Source organism: Protopterus annectens, chromosome 8.part0 (genome assembly GCF_019279795.1).
Source record: "Protopterus annectens isolate FY-2018-M chromosome 8.part0, PAN1.0, whole genome shotgun sequence".
NCBI classification, from domain to species: domain Eukaryota; kingdom Metazoa; phylum Chordata; order Ceratodontiformes; family Protopteridae; genus Protopterus; species Protopterus annectens.
Window position 1 is genome coordinate 1,193,616,287 of NC_056741.1, and position 24,170 is coordinate 1,193,640,456.

The window sequence follows — 24,170 nt, forward strand, 5'->3', positions numbered from 1 at the left end:
AAAGATTAGAGAAGTTTCTGGTGGCTAGCGGCCCTCTGCCCCTACTCCCTGTTAAAGCTGAAGTGTCATTAAGATGCAAGAGTTTAGACAACTCTCTGGTGGCTAGTGATTCCCCCCATGCAATGCTCTATGCTATGTTTGTTAGTATAGGCGTGAATAGAGGTATGACAGCCCCCCCCCACACACACACACACACATGTGCGCGCGCAGCCCCCTACCCACCTGATCACACTCAAACTGTCATCCACGCATCCATTCACAGAGACACCTAAATGAACCTCCCCACAAATCTCCTACTGCTACCTCCCAGGCAGACACACAGTCAAATGCTCCCTCACTCATGCACCTTCTGACCCTACTGTACCACTAAATTCCCCAGTAGTTTTTTTTTGTCAGTATTCACTACCACTATCTGTTAAGACTGGTCAATGTCACGAATTGCTTGACATATACATGCCTTCCTGGAGGTGGTTTCAGGAGAAAGAGAGACAAAGCAAATGGCTTATTAGCATATGCTTTTCCCCTGAAGAGCCTCTTTAGCATGCAGCATGATCACAGGGCCGGTAGTAAATGGTGTGACATATATTTGTGGTAGAGTATCATGCCTCACTGTGGTAGGGGTCTTTGAATTCAAAAAGGTTACTGCAATGTGTACATGAAGGTGAACATGTCATGGTACTTTTATGAATTGTCACCATTATCTCTGTTACTTACGGTATTTTTTGATTATTGGTAGTGTATGTCTGCTTGTTACTGATTACTGTAGTGTTGTGGTGTTACAGTACTGCACTAGGGAGTACAGGTTTACCTATTTAATATACCTTTATTTCATGGTTGATTGCTATACTAATGCTGCACTGAAACAATTTAATTTACATTTACTGCATTTGAAATTGCTCATTTAGATTATGTGTAAATTATGTGTAGCTGTTACAGTCACTACACCCTGATGGGTTAGGTTATCCATTGTTCACTGTTTTTTTCTAGTTAGGATTGACCGCATTAGCCTATTAGGTAAACTATTTGATTTAAATTTGTCACTTAGTTACTTAATGATCCTATATATTTCTGTTACGTTTGCATTTCTTTTTTGTACTTGTGAATACTACAGTAGTCACAGCTTATATTATGTTATCCTTTAGCCATACCTCATATTATCTTTTTCTAGTCCAGTCAGTTATTCCTCTTTGTTTTATACTAAGAGTCAAGTTATTAACCTATCCTGTTTTGTTATACCTGTGAAGACTGGTAGAGATGGGTAAAGACTGCCAGCCTAGCCAGACAGAATTTTATACATAATTCTATCATTTGTAAATATGAATGTTGAAATGCAGGCTTGCTTCTTAAATGAAAGAATGTGTTGTGAAATGTTGAACTTAAAACAATGTGGCAACATTGCCATCTGCTCTAGAGAAAGTTAAGTCAAGCATTTCTTGTTGGTCCTTTGAAATTAAAATTTCATCACTGCCTTTGATGTTTACAAGTCAGCTCCAGTCTGGCTAGATGAAGGCTTCATGCCTATTGTTTTAAGGCTAAAGTTAATTACCAGATTTTACAAGTGGAATGTCCTTTATTGCTCTAAGTGTAAAATAATGTAAATGCAGTTTCTGTCAGCCTGGGAACACCAGGAAAGTGTAAAAGATGATGTAATGTTTTAGCAGAACTGCAGTTTTAATTTAAACAGTGAGAACCAGAGATTATTGAGCATTTTTGCCTTGACTATCCAACTCACAGCACTTTGCCTTGATCTATGTAAGTAAGTTATTTTAGAAGTGTATTTTCTTGTAGAAATAGCTAGGACTATAAAGATTAGACTAAGTGTTTTTCTGTGATATCAGAACTGTACTACTGATTTATTTTAATTATTTCTGTGTGATCTCTGAACTTTTGACTAGCACTGTATAGTACAAAGTATTGTCTTGTGGTTTTAATTATTTATTATTAAATATTTTAAAACCTTTTAACTCTGGTTGGTTTGTGTAGAGATAATTTAAGCTCTTAAGAATACTTGCATGCCTTTGGTAAAACTGTACAAGGCCACTCTAATAGCTTTAACCCTGGACTATACTACAATCGGATATTAATATTGCACAGTAATAACTGGACTCCCTTTTAAGGGCCTTTGAGTAGCTGATAAGTATTAGCTGGGTGGTGGCAGTAATTACTATCATATAGTATGGGTAAAAGGGGCACAGCTGGAGAACCTGTGCCAGCCTTCCCCAGTAGTGCCTGTGTGGTTGTATAAACTCTTATCTCAAAGTGTGCATGTGTCAGCTACATGGGCAGGGACACAAAGCACTGGTTGGACAGAGAGGGTGCTGGAGATTTTAGCCTGCCCAGCTAGGCTGAGATCTGTACCCTATAGCTGTGCCAGTCTTATTGGGGACCTGGGGAGCAAGGGAGCAACCAGCCCTGGACTGACTGTGATCTCTGTGTGCTCTTAAGGGAAATTGCACTTTACTGTGTGTATTTGTTATCCTTTCCTCATATATGAGACACCCTCTCTGGTGTAAGTGGTGAGGACTGAGGCTCATTGATTGCTGGGCCAGGGCACGGGCATCACAATACGCCTTAGGTTAGGTTAGGTTAGGTTAGGTTAGGTTAGGCTGGATTAGTTTAGGTTAGGTTAGTTTAGGTTAGGAGGTTAGAAAGTTACTAGGCTACTGGCCTAAAGCCTTTATAAGCCTAGCCACATTATACCGTTGTTCCCTTATTGACCAAGTTGTATGGTCTATATTTGCAGCATGAATCTATGATCACCACCAACTGCCCTATCCATGAGGGACATAGGTGACATCCCCGAGGTAAATTTACTGTCTCCCATCCAGTTGTCTAAGTTACGCTTAAATAGCATCATTGAGGAACTCTGTTTTACGTGAACTGGGAGTTTGTTACAGAGGAGTGGCAATCTCTGAGAGACGTATCTCTTTCTCCAGCATGTCCTGTTAATGTTGCAGGCTAGGTTAAGATCTCTAGAGCAAGTGAATCTTGTCCCATTTGACTTGCAGATGTGCAGCATTTCCATTAGGGCAGGGTCCGAGACTTTCTGTAGATCAGGCACAAGTCACCTCTCAGCAGCCTATAAGATACAGAGTACAGTAACAGGGCCTTCAGTCTGTTCATGCAGGTCATGCATTGAAGGCCCTGAATTTTCTTGGTGAGAAACCTCTGAGGTATCTCCAGCTGCTGTGGGTGTCTGGTGAGGTACATGGAGAAGGGTGCCTTGTACTGTATTAGTGGTCTGATGAGGGATGAGCACAGGGGAGTTCTAACATCCTTAGCTCTGGATGCAATGCCTTACTTATGAGATGTGCACCATAGAAGGCCTTCCTTACCACTGTGGACTCATGGTGATCAAAGTTAAGGTTGCTATCAACCTCTGTTCCCAAATCTCTCACCACAGTGTTTGAGCTAAGATGGGTGTTGTTAACAGTGTAATTTGCAGGGACTTCCCCTTTGACAAAAGGGCTGATAACACATTTTTTGCATTTAGTTTAAGTATGGGGCTCTGGCACCAATCATTTACCTGTGTAAGCCCTTTTTGTTGTATGTCAACATCACTGGGAGACTCAATGATTGCACCCAGTTTGCAGTCATCAGCAAATCAGGTAAGCTACAGGCCATTTATTTTCACTTGGACTTCTGAGAAATAGATTTCAAACAGTAGGGGGCCCAGCACAGATCTTTGTGGTACATCACTGGTAATTGGTCCGAGTCTATACATTTGTATAAGTGTTTATACCTGGCATTTGTGTATACCTCTGTATAAGAGTCATTGTTGACAGTGGTAGCAGGGGGTTTGACATTATTTAGGCCATTGCATTGGAGGCTATAGTTTGCTTTGGAGACATTTTTCATCTTTTTTGCTCTTGGGGGGGTCAGGTATGATCGTTACTTTGAACGAGACTGATTTAAGATCAGGCCTTACTAGGGAGGGCAACATACAGGGGGTAGTGCAGAGACCCCTTATGTTGCTGAGTACAAAGTCTAGAACATTTTAGCCCCTCGTGAGGGTGCAGGCTATCTGTTCCAGAGCATTTATATTAACAAAGTCCAGGAATCTTTAGGCGAGTGTGTTTGTGCTCATATATGATTCCCAGTTGATGGAAAAATAGTTGAAATCACCCATGATCAAGGTGTTTGTGTGTACAGTGAATGACTCAAGTAGGTCCAGGTAGGCAGAGTGGTTCTCGTGGCTCATGGTAGGGGACCTATAGTTAACAATGATACGGAAGGGAGTTTTACCTACAGTTAGTTGGACTTGGAGTAGATCTAGGGAGTCATACTGTTTGACCTGTCTTGAGGTGTACTTGTTTTTAATGAAGATGGATACACATCCGCCTTTGGTTCTTTCATGCTTGTTTTGAGGTCTGAACTTGTGGAAGGCATTGTAGCCATGCATGGCTGGGGTGCTCTCTGCAGCCTTGAACCATGTCTCTGTGACTGCACAGCCATCGGCATCTTCCAGGCTAAGGCTGCTTCCAGTGAATGCAGTTTCTAATTTACACTAACATTAAGCAGCATAACCTTCAGTTTGTCTCTAGTGGATTTTTTTTTTTTTACATTGGGAATTTTGTTGTCATGACATTGCCTAAAAAAGGCACTATAGGAGAGGCAAGTACCTTTGCCAGTAACAGTAAGCAAAGAGGTGACAGGTGAAGACCATCTCTGGTGAAGCAGCATGGTCTGTCGACCATATCTTCTCAGGCTGACAGATACTGGACCCCCTGGAGTGACACCAGTAGCTCAGCCAATTGTTGAAGTCAACCATTTTTTGTTTATATTGAGGCATCATCCTGAGTTAAGGTAGAATGCTGCTTAGCGCTAGGGACATACCTGCCTGGGATACATAATCTGAGAGCTCAGTCATGTCTCTCTTCATATACTCTAGTGAGGTACATCTCAAGTCATTCACTCCAACATGGACCATAACAGAGTCATAATGGTACTTGTTGTTGAGAGTCTTGAGTGTGTGGATTGTCTGATGGATACTGGCACTTGACAGGCAGCTAACTATGACCTTCACCTTGTCCAGCCTGGTGAGGGGGACATCTGTATGTCTCACTATGGCATCGCCTATGACCAAGACATTTGTTTTTGAGGTGCTTTGCCCTAGGTGCTTATTGGCTGACACACTGTTGTGTGTATTATTATGTGTAGTGGATTCTGTTGAGTCTACAGTGTGTGCAATAGGTTTGTGCTTAGGAAGCCAGTATGAAATCTCGGTAAGCTTTTGCTCCGTCTGTAGGCAGCCTGATTGCACTAGATATTTTGAGGTGTTGCAGTAACTGTTACATGCTTACTTAAAACTCTTTATTGCTACCTCACAATGATTTACTTAACTTGGAGTTTATCTTCTCACCTGGGGACACATTTGGTACATGCAGTACAAATTCACACATAGCCCTTAGCACTTCCACTAAACCAGCATATGCTGGAGTTGTTAGTGTTTAGTCTGGGAAGCTTAATCAGTGTTTTACTAAGCAACATCAGACATTAGTTGACACAATAAAACACCCATATTTTTCCTTCATGCACAGCCAGTATACATACTTAGATTCAAAAGTGTGCAAATTGCAAGCCCTTACAGCCCTGTGTAGTGCATCTAACTAAAGTAATGTTTTAGTACTAGGTGACTCCATTATCAGGCATACAGATACCACCAAGCTGAATAAGCATGCAGTGGCAGTTAGCAATCTTTCTGCAGCCAGAATCTGGGACAAAATAAGGGCCATATGGGGTAAAAAATCTTAGGCAGTCCACCCAGATGGGCATGCAGAAGGAAAGGCTTGAGCTTACTATGTATGTGCATGAGGCAGGAAGGGCACTGGTTCTGAGTGGTAATTTGCCATCACCCAGAATGCTGCTGAGAGCCAAAGACAAGGAAATTGGTTTTAATAATTGGTTATGTAGCTGGAATGATTCTAGGATGACCTGGTATGTATCAGCTTAGGATGAGATGGCTTACAAGCCTTCTTGCTTTGCCAGGGATGGTCTGCACCTCTTTTATCAAGGATTTTTAATTCTGGTCAAAGAATCTGCTGACCCCATAGTGACTTTTTAGGCAGAGTCCATCTGCTGGACATTCCAACCTAGCAAATTTAAATTTGAAACACATTAATGAGGCTTTACTTAATGCTAAGAGTCTTAAAAAAATGCCAGAATTGAGGCTTTCCTGTGATGTGAACACATTTGTATATGAGATTTACAGAAACATGGTTTCACAGCAATAACTGCATTCCTTCTACTCCTGGGTATAGTATCTATAATGTCTTCAGACCTGCTGGTGTTTGTGGGGGAATGTCAGTATTTGTCAAGGATATTTTCACATCATTACGGATTCCTCAGGTCACTATATTTGATTCAAAAATTCAAAGAATATTTATTGTCAGTTAGAAACACAAGTGCTACCTAAACAAAATTTCAAGTGTCAGCTCTTTTACAGGAGAAAACAAACACAAAAAGACAGACATGAAAGGTATTAAAGAATAAGCAATAATCATAGTACAAAGCTAAATATCTAGGTAGCTGTCACACATGCTTGTACACTATTTATTACATTGGGCAACACTGACTACTAGATAATTGGGTCTATATTATGATATTGCATGCTCAGAAGAGCAAACGACACATAATCGACCCCATGTAAGCAAAAGCTTACAACGTTGAAACTTCTTGGAAAAAAATCGCTGTTCAGAAAAAAAAATGTAAAACATTACATAATGTGGGGGGCTTTGCCCCCACACACCCCCCTACTTAAATATTCTAACTCCAAGATCACACTACAGTGCCGGAAATGCAAAGTAGTGAAAACGGCCAAACAAATTCTTTCCCAGGGAAAGAATTCGCTGAAAAGCCACTTTGCTATTTTGCCTTTTCACGCTTTTCAGTTCGACAAAGACACATTTGACAACCTGCGTCTGCGACAGCGTAATAGGGAGCCAGATAATTAACGCATGAAAACAAAAGTACACTATAACAGAGGTGAGATTGAGTGATATTGCACTTAAGGAAGTGACTGGAATTGCACTTAAATGAGAATATATTAATTTTAGTATGCAATAAATAAATAGAATTACTTTATGGAAAAAAAGAAAAAGAATGAGAGTGTAACAATCTATTATACTTTTGCTACATCCAGATTTATGTCGGCATTAATGTGTCATATACATAAATAAGACTAATTACCACTTTATAGCTCATTATGGTATATCCCCCATGTTCCCTTCTGAACACTATAGCTATCTTAACACATTATACCTGGGGTTTCTGCTAGTTATCAATAAACTGGCTAATCTACACTGTCAGTGGTCAGCAAGCCCAGCACTTCCTTGATATTATAAATGCTACCTCTCTTTTACAAACGCTTAACTATACTACTAGTGACCCTCAATATCCTTGATCCAGTCCTCACAAACAAGGCTACTTTTTGCTCATTTCCACATGTAGCATTATGTCTTGTTTAATAAGACCGTTAAAGAGTGACTTTTTCCTTTAAAACTGGTAGTACTTCACCTGTATCTGTGATTAGGGACTTGAAAGAGCTCTCACCTTTTGCCAGCAGAATTTAAAAAATAACTAAGGAAAAGGTCCCAAATTAGGAACACATTTTACATTTTGGCACTATAATCTTAGAAATTTTAAAAATGATTTCCAATTTCAGGAGTAATGGAACAAAAATTTGAGAAACATCAGGGTTGTCCCTACAAAATAGGGACAGTTGAGAGGTCTGTGACCTAGACTTCTCAAAAGCAAACCTTCTTCAGTTACTTGACTACCTGAGTAAATTCCCCTTGCTAAACCTGCTGGCTATGCCTTTGATATCTACACCCAGTTAAATAGTTGTGCTGATAAGGTGGTCTCTATCTGCACCAAATACAATGAGACATTTAAAAAATCAACCCCTATGGTGGAATACCCATATAAATAAATTATAAAACAAAAGAAAAAAATGGATTAATGCTTACAAGTAAAGATCTTAAGGAAACTACTGGGAAATTTAAAGCTAAGTTACACTGTTGGAAACTCCTGGTGTTCTGGCTGAAGTGTGATTCTCAAACAATCTGGAAATATATTGCTGATTGATAAGTATATTTCTTGGCATTTTAACCTTTCAGAGTTCTGCATTGTCTTAATTTTGCCTGACTGAATTATTTTTTGCCTGACTGAATTATTTTATATATTTTCTGGCATTGTTTTCTGTTTCACATCTGTCCTGAAACTGCTTCCCCCCTATTCCTGTGCTGAAGTTTATAAAACAGCTTTTGTGTTATCTGATTGCTTCAAGGCTTGCTGATTTAAAAATAGTTTCTGTTTGTAAATTCCTGCATACACTGTTGGAAACTCCTGGTGTTCTGGCTGAAGTGTGATTCTCAAACAATTTGGAAATTGCTGATTGATAAGTATATTTCTTGGCATTTTAACCTTTCAGAGTTCTGAAGACTGGTGTTCACTCTACTTAATACAGAGAGAACATTTGAGAAGGCCAACCCACTTAGGTTCTTAACCTTGAATTTTTCTTCTGCTCCTTCTTCCTCTCTCCTTGCACTTTACTAAAAAAATTGCACTTTATTTTGCTTTTGCCTCTTTTTAAAAGTACTCAATTTTATTTATTCTGCTCCATTTATTAATACTTGGTAGTGGCCTGATTAAATTGTAACTGTTACTCTGAGCCTTTTGGTTTAAGCACTTGGACTCCAGACCTGTTGTTTTACATTTAGAAGGTTTGTGGTCTGCACTGTTGTGGCAGGACAGGTAGCTTACATCCTTCTAAGTTGGGAATTGCTGATTGAAGGCTCAGTGTCTGTTATTCTAAATGTGTGTTAGTTCTGATTAAAGCACTTGGGCTTCAGGCCAGTTATTTTTCATTAAGAAGGTTTGTGGTCTGCCCTTCTGAGCTGGGAATTTCTGGTTAAAGGCTTATTGTGCCTGCTTATTTGAACTGTTTCTTTCTGAAATTGGTGCTTTTACTGTATTTGTGTTTCTTCCTACTTTATTACTTTATTTTGCTTTTGCTGCTTGTTCTTAAAAGTACTTAATTGCATTTAATCTGCTGCATTTATTATTGCTTGTTAGTAGCCTGATTAAATTGTAACTGTTATTCTAAGCCTTTGGTTGAAGCACTTAGGCTTCAGACCAGTTGTTTTACATTAAGAAGGTTTGTGGTCTGCACTGTTGTGGCAGGACAGGTAGCTTACATCCTTCTACATTGAGAGTTGCTGATTGAAGGCTTAGTGTCTGTTATTCTAAAAGTGTATTAGTTCTGGTTTAAGCACTTGGGCTTCTGGCCAGTTATTTTACATGAAGAAGGTGTGGTCTACATTCTTGTGGGAGGAGATGGTAGATTCTGCCCTTCTGAGCTGGGAGTTTCTGGTTAAAGGCTTATTGTGCCTGCTTATTTGAACTGTTTCTTTCTGAAATTGGTATGCCTTGTTTGCTGTAGCATAGACTAAATTCAGACCTGCTGAATCTAGCTTTGTCTGTATAACTTGAGCAATAATCCAGACCATCTTTTTTGGAGAAGGTTTCCCTGCACCTTAGTGGCAGGATTGTGCAGTTAGAACTTGTCTTATCGAAGACGGCTGGAATGGGGTTCAGTTTTTAGCTTTTTATCGGTTAATTGATTAATTTGTTTAAATCAGTTTGCTTATTTGCTACTGTTATATTTAAAAAAATGCACTTTATGCATTGCTGCTTAGCTAGGGTTAAACTATTCCCGGAGCCATAAAGTCTGCTCTTCAAATATTCCCTTAGAACTAGTCAGTTCTTTTTTAGTTTTAGCACTCAAATCTGTTTCTTGGAGCTCAGCACTTGTTCAGAACTTGTTGTAAGCACTAAATAAGCTACAAATTACTGCAGCACTTAACTTTCCTCACTTGTCTAGAGGAAAACAGTTTTTAGTACTTAATAAATAAGCACCTATCCAGGCATATCTAAGGGTCAGCTCCCAGTGTTTTCTCCCATCTACATGATGAATCTGGGTATTTTGGGGCAATGCAGCAATTGCCTCCTGTGAACAAACAACCTTCTCCTCCTACCACCCAACACTACAACCTGTGAGAGATGCACTTATATAGCCAAACTGGAAGCAAAGCTCTTTTCACCCAAGACTGGACTAGACAGTCAAGAGGAGAAGGAAAACACTTGCACCACACCACACTCATCACATAGTCCCTCAAAACCTACACTAACAAAACACACACATAGAAACACAAAACACACACCTACATTCATGGAGGCTCTCAATATAAATCTGCTCAAGCAACAGAGACCTCCAAAGCAGAAATGCAAGCACCCTTCACCCCCCCAACACAACCCAAATGATACATAGCCCAGAAACTCAGTGTGCCACTCAACCACAGCCCATAAGGCATAACAACGTACCCAACACTCTAGCCTTAGGTGACTCTATAGTCAGGTACACTGATGTTCCACACACCAGACTAAACAAGGAGAAAGTTACTGTCAGCTGCCTGTCAGGTGCCAGGATCCGCCACATAATGCATGCACTCAGGTCACTCCACAACAAGTACAAATATGACTCTGTCATTGTCCATGTTGGTGTGAATGACCTGAGATATACCTCCCTGGACAACATGAAAAGAGACATGGAGGAGCTCCCTGATCTTGTAGCCCAGGCAGGTATGACCCTAGCCCTGAGTAGCATCCTGCCATCACCCAGAATGGTACCACAGTATAAGAACAAAATGATTGACTTCAACAACTGGCTAAGCTTCTGGTGTCATTCTAAGGGGATCCAGTATCTGTCTGCCTGAGATGACATGATCGACAGACCATGATGCTTTGCCAGAGATAGCCTGCACCTGTTTCCCTTGGGATTCCGGATACTGGATAAGGCTCTTGCCACCTCTATAGTGCCTTTTTTAGGCAAGGTTCAAATGAGAAATTCACCACTGTAACAGGTAGAAGCAAGCAAAATTTGAGGGTAATGCTACTCAATGCTAGAATTCTAAACTTCAAAATGCATTCACTTGAGGTACTCCTTGAAATGGAGAACATCGACATCTGTGCAGTGACAGAGACCTTGTTCAAGGCTCCAGAGAGCACCCCTGCATTACCAAGCTATAATTCATACCACACTTTTCGGCCACCTAACCTGGACCGAAACACCAAAGGTGGAGGCATGTCAATATTCATTAAGGATATCCACACCTCCAGGCTAGTTGCTCAGCATAATGCATCTGAGATTATCCAAGTGCAACTAACTCAGGGCAAGACTGCAATCCAAATTGTAACATGCTACAGATCCCCCACCATGTCCCAGGATTCCCAATCCTCATTTCTTGATACACTGGGAAATAGGGTCTATATTAAATCAATGAATGCTTAGAAACGTGATTGATGATTTATCGACCCCGTGTAAGTAAAAGCTTATAAACGCGAACGCTTAGAACAGCAAAATTGCTGTTCCAAAAAAAAATAAAACACTCAAAACATAACATAAAGTGGGGGTCTTCACCCTCACACCCCCCACACCCCCACTTAAATATACCAACTCCGAGATCAGACTACAGTGACAAAAACAGCAAAGTAACAGACACGGCCAAAAGATTTCTTTCCCAGGGAAAGAATTCACGTATAGGCTGCTTCATCAGTTTGACTTTTCATCTTTTCAAGTTCAACCATCACCAAATCTGTTTATATATTCTTTAACCACCTAATTGATTAAAACTAACCAATAAAACCACACAATTCCATTTAAATTTATCAAATCAAGTTCAGCATAGTAGTTCATGAATATTAATTATTCTAAACATATAAAAAAGTGCTTTAGTGCTTACAATACTTTGCCTACCTAAATTCATTGTTAAAAACTTTATACAATAAATATTTAAAATACATGTGCATAATTTTCACTGTTTAAATAGATAAAAACCACTTGATTAAATGTTAAACATTTTTTCAGGGATAATACAGGCAATCCATTCATACTAATATTGTCATTGTCATTGTTAGTTTGGTGTCTTACCCCCTCTAGTGTCTTTTTGTCGTTATTACAATTAAATTTTGTTTGATTTTAGTTTCAACAAAGACACTATGGATAGGTAGTCATTTAATCCTGGTTCCTTTCCTGCTTCCAAACTAACCTGCCACCATAATTCTTTACTTTCAAGAATGTCTTCCCAAGGACCACCCCTAATGTCCATTTTAACCTGTTCCAGCACTAAAAATCTAAAACTATACCCCTTACAATTCTTACTATGTTTAAAAAGTGCATTAGTTTCTCTACCCCTGTTAATGTTGTAAATATGCTCATAAATTCTTTTTTTCAGACTTCTTTCCATCTTACCTATGTAAAATGATTGACACTTCTCACATACCACTAAATATACTACTCTACTGGAGTCACAGTTATAAAAACCTTTACTCGTAATTTTTCTTTTTCTACTATAAATGTTAACCTCATTTGTATTCATAATATAAGGGCACTGTTGACATTTACCACATTTGTAGGTTCCTTTCCTTTTATTAGTTGGTCCAAAATTAATAGATCCTATTTTCTCTATCATACTCTTCAAGTTTGGGGCATTTTTGTATATTATTTTGGGTTGTATCTTTTTTATATCTTCTATATCTGTAAATGTTGTAAAAGTATTCCATTCCCTTTCCAGAATTTTTCTCAAATTCAAATTTACCAAGTTATATTCCACTACTAAACTCTTTTGATACCCTTTCACAGTATTTATTTCTTCTTCATTTTCTTCAGTGAAGTGACTATTTAAATCTGCCCCTTTTATGGGGTGAAATCTATTATTTCTTCCTTCATGGATCATCTTTCCTCATTTTTCAGAACCAAGATCCTATCCTCCCCTATCTTTGAACATTTTTTCTAATTTTTTACATTCATTAGTGAAGTCAGTTTGGTTACTGGTCATTCTAGAACCCTTATCATAAACAAACTCTAGAACAGAAGAAAGAAACTGTTGCAAAAATGAGTAAAATACCATGATTGGAGGAACTCCATGGTCAGCCTCAGTAAGAAGCTGAGATCCCTCATAAAATCCTCCAAAGCTAGTTATGAAAACAAAATCAGCACTGATTCTAAAGACAACCACAAAGCATTCTATAGCTATGTCAAGAATCTCAATGGCAACACTCAGATTGGCTCTGTGTTACAGCACAATGGCACTAAATATACAGAATCAACTGATATTGCCAACATCCTGGCAGATAGGTTCAGTGCTAACCTTACCCCCCCCCACCCCCTAAAGGGCCCATCTCTATACCAGAAGAATGTAAAGTTCCTGTAATCATGACTGCACAGGTAAAAACCATGTTCTCCAAAGCCAAGAACACAGCATCCATGGGACCTGACAACATCCAAGGCTGCATTCTGCACAAACTGCAGAATGAACTGGCACCCCACCTAAGCACCATGTTCAATCATAGCCTCAGTTCAGGTTTTGTGCCCACTGAATGGCGCACAGTGATGGTTATCCCACTCCACAAAGGGGGAGCCACCACGAACCCCAGGAACTACTGCCCCATTAGTCTAACAAGCCTGGTCTGCAAGGCCATAGAATGTATCATCATGGAGCTTATAAACAAAGACATTGGTAATCACCAAACTCTGGAACCCACCCAGTTTGGGTTTGTAAAAGGCAGATCATGTCTCCTAAACCTGATAGAGTTCTTTGAAGCAGTCACCAAAGCCATTGACGAGGGTAAGGTGGTTCACACAGCCTATCTAGATCTCATCAAGGCTTTTGACACCATCCCCCACTCTGGAATTATAGATAAACTCACTAAACTAGGTATAAATCCCTATGTCACAAGATGGGTTGCCAACTGGCTCACTGACAGAACCCACACTGTGAAAGTAGCAGACTCCAAATCCAACTTCAGACCAGTGACAAGTGGAGTACCACAGGGTTCAGTCCTGGGTCCTCTCCTGTTTAATATCTACTTTTCTGAAGTACAGGCTAACACAGGAGGTCTTTGGTTAATGTAGTTCGCAGATGACTGCAAACTAAGAGCCATAATTGAAACTCCTAATGATGTGGACATCCTGCAAAAAGGGCCTCATTGAGACAGATGCCTGGTGTCAAAGCCATGGCCTCAAGCTCAATGCCTAAAAGTGCATTGTCATGCCCTTTGGTAAGAACTCTGTACCCATGAGCTACCACATAGGTGGTAGTCTACTTAACACCGAAAGTGTGATAAGAGACCTTGGGACACAGGTGGACAGTAGTCTCTCCTTTCACAATCATATCTCCATAGTAGTCAGGAAATCCTTCTACATAGTACACCTCATCACAAAAGGTTTATCATCCAGAAAAAGAGGTGATTGTTCCCCTCTACTCGTCACTCATTAGACCTATTATAGAGTACAATGCCCCTTTTGGTATGCACCTCACAAGACATCTACAACAACTGGAAAGGTTGCAGAAATACCTCACAAAGATGATTACCGGCCTCAAACAGATGACCTACACAGACCGTCTCAAAAATCTCCAGCTTTACTCCATCGCATATCGCCTACTCAGGGGCGATCTCTGCCTAACATACAAAGCTATTTCAAACCCAGAGCTGTTGGACATGCTCCACTTAAAGAAATCCCAATCCCTCAGAGCTACACACTCTAGGGACCTAAACCTTGTCACCACAATAAACAGAACATGCTGGAGGGATGGATTCCTGTCCCAGAGACTTCCCATACTCTGGAACAAACTACCTATCTATATCAAACAAAGCTCCTCATTAGCACTCTTCAAGAAAAATCTTGATTGGATGGGAAATAGGAAATTCACCCTGGGGTCATCTCTGTGGCTATGCTCAACAGGGGCACAGGAAAATAATTTTCTTGGGTAGCGAAAGCCAGAGTACCTTTTTGGCTAGGCTTATATAGGCCCTAGAGCCAGTAGCCTAGTACCTATCTATGAACCTATAAAGTATGAACTTAAAATAGACACTGAAACCAAAAATAGCTACAAATATTTATTAAACTACATAATGAAGCTTAGAACTAATACCAAGCAATGTTCAGTGCTAGTCCACAATAATACTGCATACTGTAGCCAAAACAAAATAGCTAAATTCCTAGACAAATTTAATGCAAATTTTACTCCACCTACTATTATAGCTATTTCACAGATTCCACTATTCCAGTTAAGATCATCTCATCCATGGGTCTTGATACTATATCAGACTGTGTGATTAATACTGCCAAATATGGACTATATGACCGTTAATTTTACCTCTTTAATCTAAGTCTCTCAACTGGTTACATTTCTGAAGACTGGAAAACAGCCATAGTGATGCCATTACACAAGGGTGGCCCAATCACAGACCATGGTAACTATAGAACTATTTCCCTCACTAGTCTCATAACTAAACTGGCCTCTTGTTACTACAATGTAGCTAAATTTGCTACCAAACTCATTTACAGAATACATTACTGTGCTGTACTAAAACAATTAAAATGATAAAGGCTCGTACACTAGCTTACCTACAGAGCTAATCACTGCCCAGAACCTCCTCTATTCTCCTGGTAAATGCTTAACATTACAGAACACTGTACTCTTTTACTGCCCTACTGGAGACCTTCTCCCTAGCAAAAAAATCCTTATGTGGTTCACAAGTAAGGAAATAGGCAAGCTGCCCTTGTGGGCTATTTTAAGTCTAGCAAACTTCCCTTTCAAAGATGGGAATCAAACGCCATATCTTGTGTCTGTGAGGTAAACACCTTAATCATTATGCCAACCCCCAATCTTATTAGTAAATCTTTTAACACTGGTGGAAACTCTGTCTACTACTGTGTCAGATCTCTGGAATGAAACCCCTACATAATTAAAACAGACAAAGTTAACGGATTCAAAATCTTGCTTAAACAGCAATTAAACCAAAGCTGGCTCTGCTCTTCCTGCTCACCTGGCTAAGTTTTTTCCCTAGATCCTTCTTAACCAACAACCCTAGCACCTCTCTACTTTCTAACCCACCTTATGTCATAAAATCTTATTAACTCTCAAACTCTCATTTTCTTATTGCCTTCCCCCTCCCCAGTCACTATCACAACTAAAACACTACCTTTTCCATTACTTCATCATCCTACTTTTTCTTTCATTCTTAATGTTAAATCAAATTACTACTATCTGTATCTGCAGTTGCTACCATTCAAGAAAGCACTCTCAACTCTATTTCTTAATTTCCATAGATCAAACAGGAGTATATACTATTTCTCCTTTTATCACATTTGCTAATGATGCTTATCCAGTCCATGTACATTTTTTTTACTGTTTTCAATGCATGTACTCCCTTTATTTTCATGTTAAAATGTATGCTGTGCATGTAAAATGTACTACACATGCAAAAATGTTTTTATTTTTATGTAATACATGTGATTTAACTTTTCTCTCCAAGCTTCTGCTGAAAATGTTTTTTACTCGGTAAGACTTTTTTCGGTCAACAAGGACAAATAAATAAATAAAAGAGATGAGTAGGCAAGATATGGAATGCATTATCACCGACTTTATCTGTGAAACTATGAGTAATGCAATCCTTTTAGATACTCAATTCACCAGGTTGAACAGTTTGAATGTATCTAAATCTTTCATACAAAACAAACTTTGAGATTTTATAATCTACCATATCAGGGCTGTTTATCAAAAGTGAAATTGTATTCTACCCACTATACGCCTTTCAGTTGTGATTTAATCCTCATACACAGTAATGCAGCTAGGGCAGGGTGAGAGGAGTAGCTGCCCCAGGTGCAAAGTGTTAGGGGCATGACCAGCCAATCGCGATCTTTTGTTAGTGCTTTTTAAAGCTAGTATTGCCTTTGCAGTCAAACCTGAGTGCTGTAGCTCTCCGTGTGTGGTCTAAACTGTAATAAAGTGCTTGCTGCAACTGTAGCCCTCTATACAAGCAGGTTATAAACTGTAACAACTCTTTGTTACATTTGTAGCAAGCAATTTGCTACAGTTTAAAAAGTTTTTTTTTTCACTAAAGCTGGATCTCTGTAGCATGCGGTGCAGACACTGTTAAGGAAGGGTAGAGGCAGGGCACAGAAATGGGACCTGAATGGTTGGGACAGCAGGGAGGGAAACATGTCATGCATCTGACCACCTGGTTGGTGTGCCAATAGAAGTAACATCCTGTTTTTTGTTTTGCTTTTCAGTGGGAGAGTGAACCAGCTGCACTTCTGCACATACCAAAAGTGGTTAGTTCTGAAAGTAAATTATCCACAATGGGTATAAACTTAAACCCCCATTTAGATGTGTTTCAACTGCAATCAGAACCATCCAGGCTAAGAGAAGAATATTTTATTATCTCCACTTGTACTTACTTTGTACAGTGATTGCTACTGTTTTTGAGCATTTTAAAGCATTTATTTAGTTTGGTGGCAAAAATACTAATTTCTCTGTTTGTTGGCTTTTCTACTTCTGTTAAGCCCTGAACTGCCTTGCAGACAGGAAAATTAGCTGGGGTTTTAACTATTTGGTAGCTGCTTGCTTAAACTGCACTAGAGAGCTACCTTTGTTCTGCTGTTAGTTTAAGAAATTCCAGGATCATTCATCTTGTGGCAGAAGGTGTTTAACTGGATTTTCTGATTTGGGATGCACTCCAGGGAGCTTCAGAAATAACTTCATAGATTAGTACTAGGTTAACTGCTCTTGTGGGCCATTTTTTAAGCCTAGCCAACTAACCCATGTGAAAATCAAACCCTGCACCTCGTGTTTGTGATTGCTTATTGGCTATAGAGCATAAAAGGCAGTTTTCAAACATTTATTCTCTGATATAAATCAGAGTTTTCAAGGCTCTGTGCTCACTTCCAGAACTCAGCAATGCTTTCCAAGTGTTTCAGTTGTATCCAGAGCCATCCAGGCCACAATAAGAGGATTTTCTTGATTTTCTGCATTTGCATTTTGTACAATGACTGCTACCATTTTTAAAGATTTTTAAATCATTTATTTAATTTTGTGGCAAAAACAGTAATTTCTCTGTTCATTGGCTTATCTTTTTCTGTTTGCCTCCAAACTGCAGTGCAAAGGGGGAACTGGCCAAGGACTTAGTTGACTATAGTTGTTTGTTGTTTAAACTGCACTGGCATCCTATTTTTGTTGTGCTCTTACATTAAGAAATTCCAAGATTATCCACCTTGTGACAGAAAGTGTTTAGCAGGTTTGTCTGAGATGGGAACACTCCAGGGAACATAGCGTACAGTTGTTTATTAGCTACAGGGCATAGGAGTCAGTTTTCAAGGTTTTGTTTTCTCTGCTGTAAATCAGGTGAGTTTATGCAGAGTTTCCTGCCATGCAGCAGAAGTTAACAATGTCCTGTATAGTAGCAAATACCTAGGCAGTAAAATTTCCATATAATTTCGATTAGATCCAAACCTGTTAAACATTGTGGCATTTTGTGGAATAAAGCTTAAAGCAGCCAGCTTGCTCATTGAATACCACTACCATAACCTAGCACTATATAGCATCTTGCTCTTAACCCTAGAAATTAGGCTGCATACAGAATAGCACTTCCATATCTTAGTAATAGACAACATTCTGCCCTTAACTCCAGAAACTACCTTAGGAGAGCCCTGTTAAAACCCAATCCTTAATCCTAGACAGTCCACCCTATCATAGGACCAGACAACATGGATAGTCAATTTCCTAATGTCTCTGTGGACAGCTTGGTAGATATGGGCATCCTAAGACAAGGTAGCAATTGTGTCATTTTCTTAGGCAACCAGTTCACCATTGAAGAAAATAGCCCAGTATGTGACAGATATAAATACGCAACTTCTTTGGAGGCAAAAATCTCATACACAAACAAGGTTGTCATGAATACTCACACTACATCCCTCACACATACCTCTCACCACACTCACAGACTATATTATGCTGAAGTACTTAAAAGAAACCTTCCCAAATCTCAAAGACCTCTAAATCCACCTAGCGGCAATATTGCTCCTCAGCCATCCCTAAGTCACACACCAAAAGCAACATCAAACATCTCACTTAAGCCTATATCCAATGGTCTATCCAAGAGCAAAGTCCATACAGCAAGCATAGAGCTTACTTAATACTCTTGCCATTAGGGATTACATTGTGTGACAAACAGATGCCCCTTTCACCAGATTAGACAAGGTGAAGATAAAGATTAATTGCCTATCTGGAACCAGGATCCACAGTATCGTGAATGCACTCAAGTCACTGCACCACATGTACCGATATGATTCTATCATAGCCTGTGTGAGTATAAATGACCTGAGACATACCTCACTGTACTACAGAAAAAGATACATAATGGATCTCTTGGAATAGTGTCACAGATATGTATGAGCCTTGCATTCAGCAGCATTCTACCTTCACAAAGGATGATACCACAGCATGAACATAAGATGATTAATTTTAATAATTGGCTTAGTGTCTAGTGTCACTCCAGGGTAATCCAATATCTGTCAGCATGGGAAAACATGGTCAGTAGACCATGTTGCTTTGCCAAGGATGGGCTGCTCCTGTCCCCCTATGCTTTCAAATATTGGGTAAAACTTTATCCACAACCTTAGATCCTTTTTTAGGCAATGCTAAAAAGACAAAACTGCCAACATAGTAAAAAAGTCTGCAAGCGACCTTAAGGTGTTACTGTTCAATGCTAGGAGCCTAAATTAAAAAATCCACACCGTTCATGCTATATTCATTCTGGAGAATGTAGACATCTGTGCCATGACTCAGGCTTAGTTTAAAGCTGTTCCAGCAGTACAAGGCTACAGTGCCTTCCAAACATTTAGACCGATAACACCACAGAATAGGGCAAAAGTGAAGGTGTCTCAATCTATGTTAGCAAGAAGCATTCTTCCAGGTTGGTTAGAAAGGCTGATACCATGGAACTCATCTACTTGCACGTCACCATAGATAAGGTCCCTCACCATATCGTGGCTAGCTACAGATCACCATCTATGTCTCTAGAATCTCACAATCTTACCTAAACCTACTAGAGAAGCTCACCATCCAACCAAATACCCTATTCATGCATGACTTTAACTACTCCTGTATAGTGTGGGAAATGTACACTGCCTCAAACTCATTGGCACAATGCTTTTGGGACTTTATTAACACAAACACCATGGAGCAGATAATGCACACTCCAACCAGAGGATCAAACTTACTGGATCTGGTACAAACCAACACATGAGAGCTTTGTGCCTTCCCATTTCACATCCTCAATAGTGAGTTCAGATCACAAAGCTGTCTACTTTGAAGTAAAAATCAGTCTGGAAAACAAAAATAAACCAGTAACAGTTAAATGCTCTAAGGCAAACTACATCCTATTAAGTGGCAGTTCATCAAAACTACTAGCTAACAAATTCTATAAATAAATAAATAAATAAATAAATAGCAAAAAAAGACTACAGGATATGACCAGCCATACCAACATATTTCAGGTAAAAGGAGAAGAGAGCACACCATCTTTGCACATGAGAACAAATAACCTTTGGAAACCCTATTCTACAATGTCAGTATGGTCCTACAGGATATCCCTAACAAATATGTATCAACGCCATCACACAAAATAATGTATCCAAAATCTTAGTTAACTATGGGGAATATGCATATGCATATGACAAGTGTACATCCAACTTTCTACACACAGAGCTACCTGCATGACAAATCTATATAACCTGTTCATTAAAATGACAATGTAGAGATTCTTACACCACTTCATGATGACAGACTGCCTAACAGAGGCAAGTGATGAAACCTGGTATGTACACAGCCCTATAGACTAGTGTTCACTATGGCTCCTTACTGGAATGTCAGCACTTGAAATGTAGAGCACCAAAAAGATTAAAAAAAAAAAAAAAGACTGAAAACCCAGTGAAGAGCATACCTCTCAAGTGTACCTCATTTTGAGGAACGTTCCTCATTTGGGGTCTTAAAAAGTTCATGTTCCTTGAAGTTCCACATTGAAAGGGTTTGTCACACATTTAGTGTTAGCATTTTTTAACATGTATCAGTGGTAAACAGAAGTGAATTATATTGTTTTATAAAAGTAACTATTCTATAAGTAAAAATATCACATTTTAACCATCCTATGAGCATCCTATTTTGCCCATTTGTTCTACATTATGACAGGCAGTGTTCCTCATTTTGCAGATGGAAAATTGAGAGCCACAGAGAAGAGAGAAGCTTGAAAAATCACTCTTCTCCTTAAAATTTCTTTTATTCGGAGCAATGGCATCTTGGACTTAGTATGTGTAAGTCCATTCTTTTGGTCATTCAGTCTCTGAGTTTCAAGACTTACTCTAGTGGGTCCCAGCATTGCAAATGCTATAATTCACTATACATACCTATGGCAAGATACTCGTGATGTATTCTGAAATTATTCGGGGTCCATATAGCAACTGACACAGTTGACAACTTCATGCATATGTATCTTAATTTGAAATTATTATCGTACTTTAGTGAACAATTTAACAATTTAATTTAATTTAACAGTAGTTACTGTTCACGTACCAAAACATAGCCTCAACATTTCTACTATACGTTGAGGTATTTTTTTCTCATGATGTTCCAAAATCTCTGCAGGCAAAAAATTGTAAGGTGGATATGTGACAGAAGCATACAGTAGTATGGAGGAGGCAACTTGTTCAAAGTGTTGTTTAGATCTGCTTGCACAGCAAAGTGCTACACCTAGGATAGAGCAACAGAGCAGAAACGGGAGCAGGGGTGGTGTTTATTGTAACTGCTCTGATCCACGAGTAGCAAAATATGAAGGATGTGTCAGCATTAGACAAAATGTTGTAATTACAGAGATGCACATGACTTCCTATATAGTAACAGACTAAGGAGAGCAGCGGCCCACTAAAACATGGATAGACAGTACAGCCATGTTGGCATTGTCACAATAGCATGAGCGAACAAAGCAGATAATAGGGCTGACGCCATCTCAGCAAAGAGGTAGAAAACCAGACAGGGGTCTACAAGTCTAACAAGCAGTGAGGAATTCCTGAAATAACTTAAGGGGTGGAAGGTATTACTATTAGTGACATGGCCACTAAGAGGGACACCAGTGGGTACATGTTTCTCTCATACCTGCTTGCATTGTCGGTATTTTACACGTAGTGCATGCATGCATATATAATATCCATATTTCATAGTTTCTTGGTTTACACAAGTTGCACAGACCAAGCAGACCTTCAAAAATGCAGGATACTTAATGTCACATGCGTATTTCCTTTCTTCTGTCATGCTATGACACACAGGTGGTACTCAATATCATGCACATCATTCTGATTGAAGGTGTGTTTCACAGATGATTCTGAATGTGGCCACATTTAACAGAAAGTGGGACACTGTATATTTCCAGCATCCATTTGCTCTTCACTTAATTTATTATTTATTTTTCTTTATAATTAGTAAGCAAGGTAAATGGACCTGCATTTTTAACCATGACACAGGCCACAAGAAGCACAGCATGTTCTGGAAAGTGGAAAGAAAGTGAAGTACGCAGTGAAAACCAGTACAGATAAGGAGAAGCATGCACTCTCCATATACTGACCAGTAGTCTGAAATTTCCAACAGGCTGAAACTGTGAGACAAAGATCTTACTTCTGACCCACTGTGCTGGTCATTGTGTACTTCAAATATAGTGCAGCAAGAGTGGGCTTTCCATGTACCAGCTGCAAGTGCTACCAGTACTCACCATGAATCATAGCATGGTACTGATGGTTACTACTGTGTGTATTTAATGAGGTTTCTCCAGCTCTATTGGTATGGAGTGATAAAAACCAGAATACAAACCCAAAGTGCAGAGTACCACTAGTGGCTTGGAGTACGTTGGATCTGGCAAGGGGAATGAGAGGAATGATGAGGTTTAGCCTGTCTGCCTGTCTTGGGCAAGAGGGGTGGACAGTATGTCTGCAGGCATGATTTCTGTGGCTGAGTCCCTAGTGCAGACCATAGATCACCAAGAGGGGTGCTGTCTGCAGTGGAAGTGACAGGGACAGTTGATTACAATACATGGAGATGTGAATGTACATCATATGGGCCCATTGTATGCTTATCCTTTTGATGCTGTGTATACAACCGAAGATGTTGGAAAGTAATATTATACTCTGTTAAAGGCATTGGTCAGGGCACTAGAGAGAAGGAGTGAGTGTATTTTACAGCTTTTTCAGTGCAATAAATTGCTTTATGGATCTACTGGCTGAGTCGTTTGTGATGTAGGAATACATACCTGCTCTCTGACACTGCCTTACCTACTGAATATATTCAGTGCCACCATGAATGATGTGGAATACAATTTCAGCATACTCACATACCAGTATATGCATGATTACAAGTGAAATGAACAATTTTATATCACATTCTTATATGACACATTGACAGTAGTTTGCGCATATATGATCCAGGTATTCATTGTATTTCTGCCACTTCTGGACTTAAGAAATTACTTTTCCAATGAGATTGTGATAAGTTCATGGAAAGTTTTTACATTACATGATAGAAGGTAACTCTATAGGGTCAATAAAAATGCTTAGAATCCGTAGATAGATAAAGAAATAGAATAAATACAGGGGCGGCTTCATATTACTCCAGAAGGAAGCAGAGTGAGGGGATGGAGAAATAATGCTTAACATACTGCACACTATAAAGGGAGGGGGAAGAAGGAGGAAATATCAAAGATAACAGTAAAGTTCAGCATAAGAAGAGCAAGGTTCTTACTTTCACAGGCTTATGGAAGGAAGAGAAAATATGTCTGTTAATACCTCGGCACCAGTCATCACTGTTTATTCACCATTTGCAGTGAGCAGTGTTCACTACATTAGTGTTCTTGCTCATTGAGTTTTATGGTTGCTTCACAATATGCTGTGCTACCTACTTCTGTGATGATTATATTGTAATATAATGCAATAAAACTTACAGAGTTTGCTGATTCCAAACATCCAGCCATTCTCAAACATGTAGTATCCTGTATCAGAATCACTCATGATGGATGAGAAAGCTCCTGAGGAAACTCATGTCCATTTCTTTTAATGAGCTTCTTCATGGATTTCAGTAGTTCAAGGAAAGTGTAGGTTAATGTTTAATAGTCTGGTGAGCACTGAGATCTTAGTTCCCCTTTGTGAATCTGACTTTGTCTTCACCCTCTCATTTACTCCTTTTCCTTAGTTCCCCTTTGTGAATCTGACTTTGTCTTCACCCTCTCAT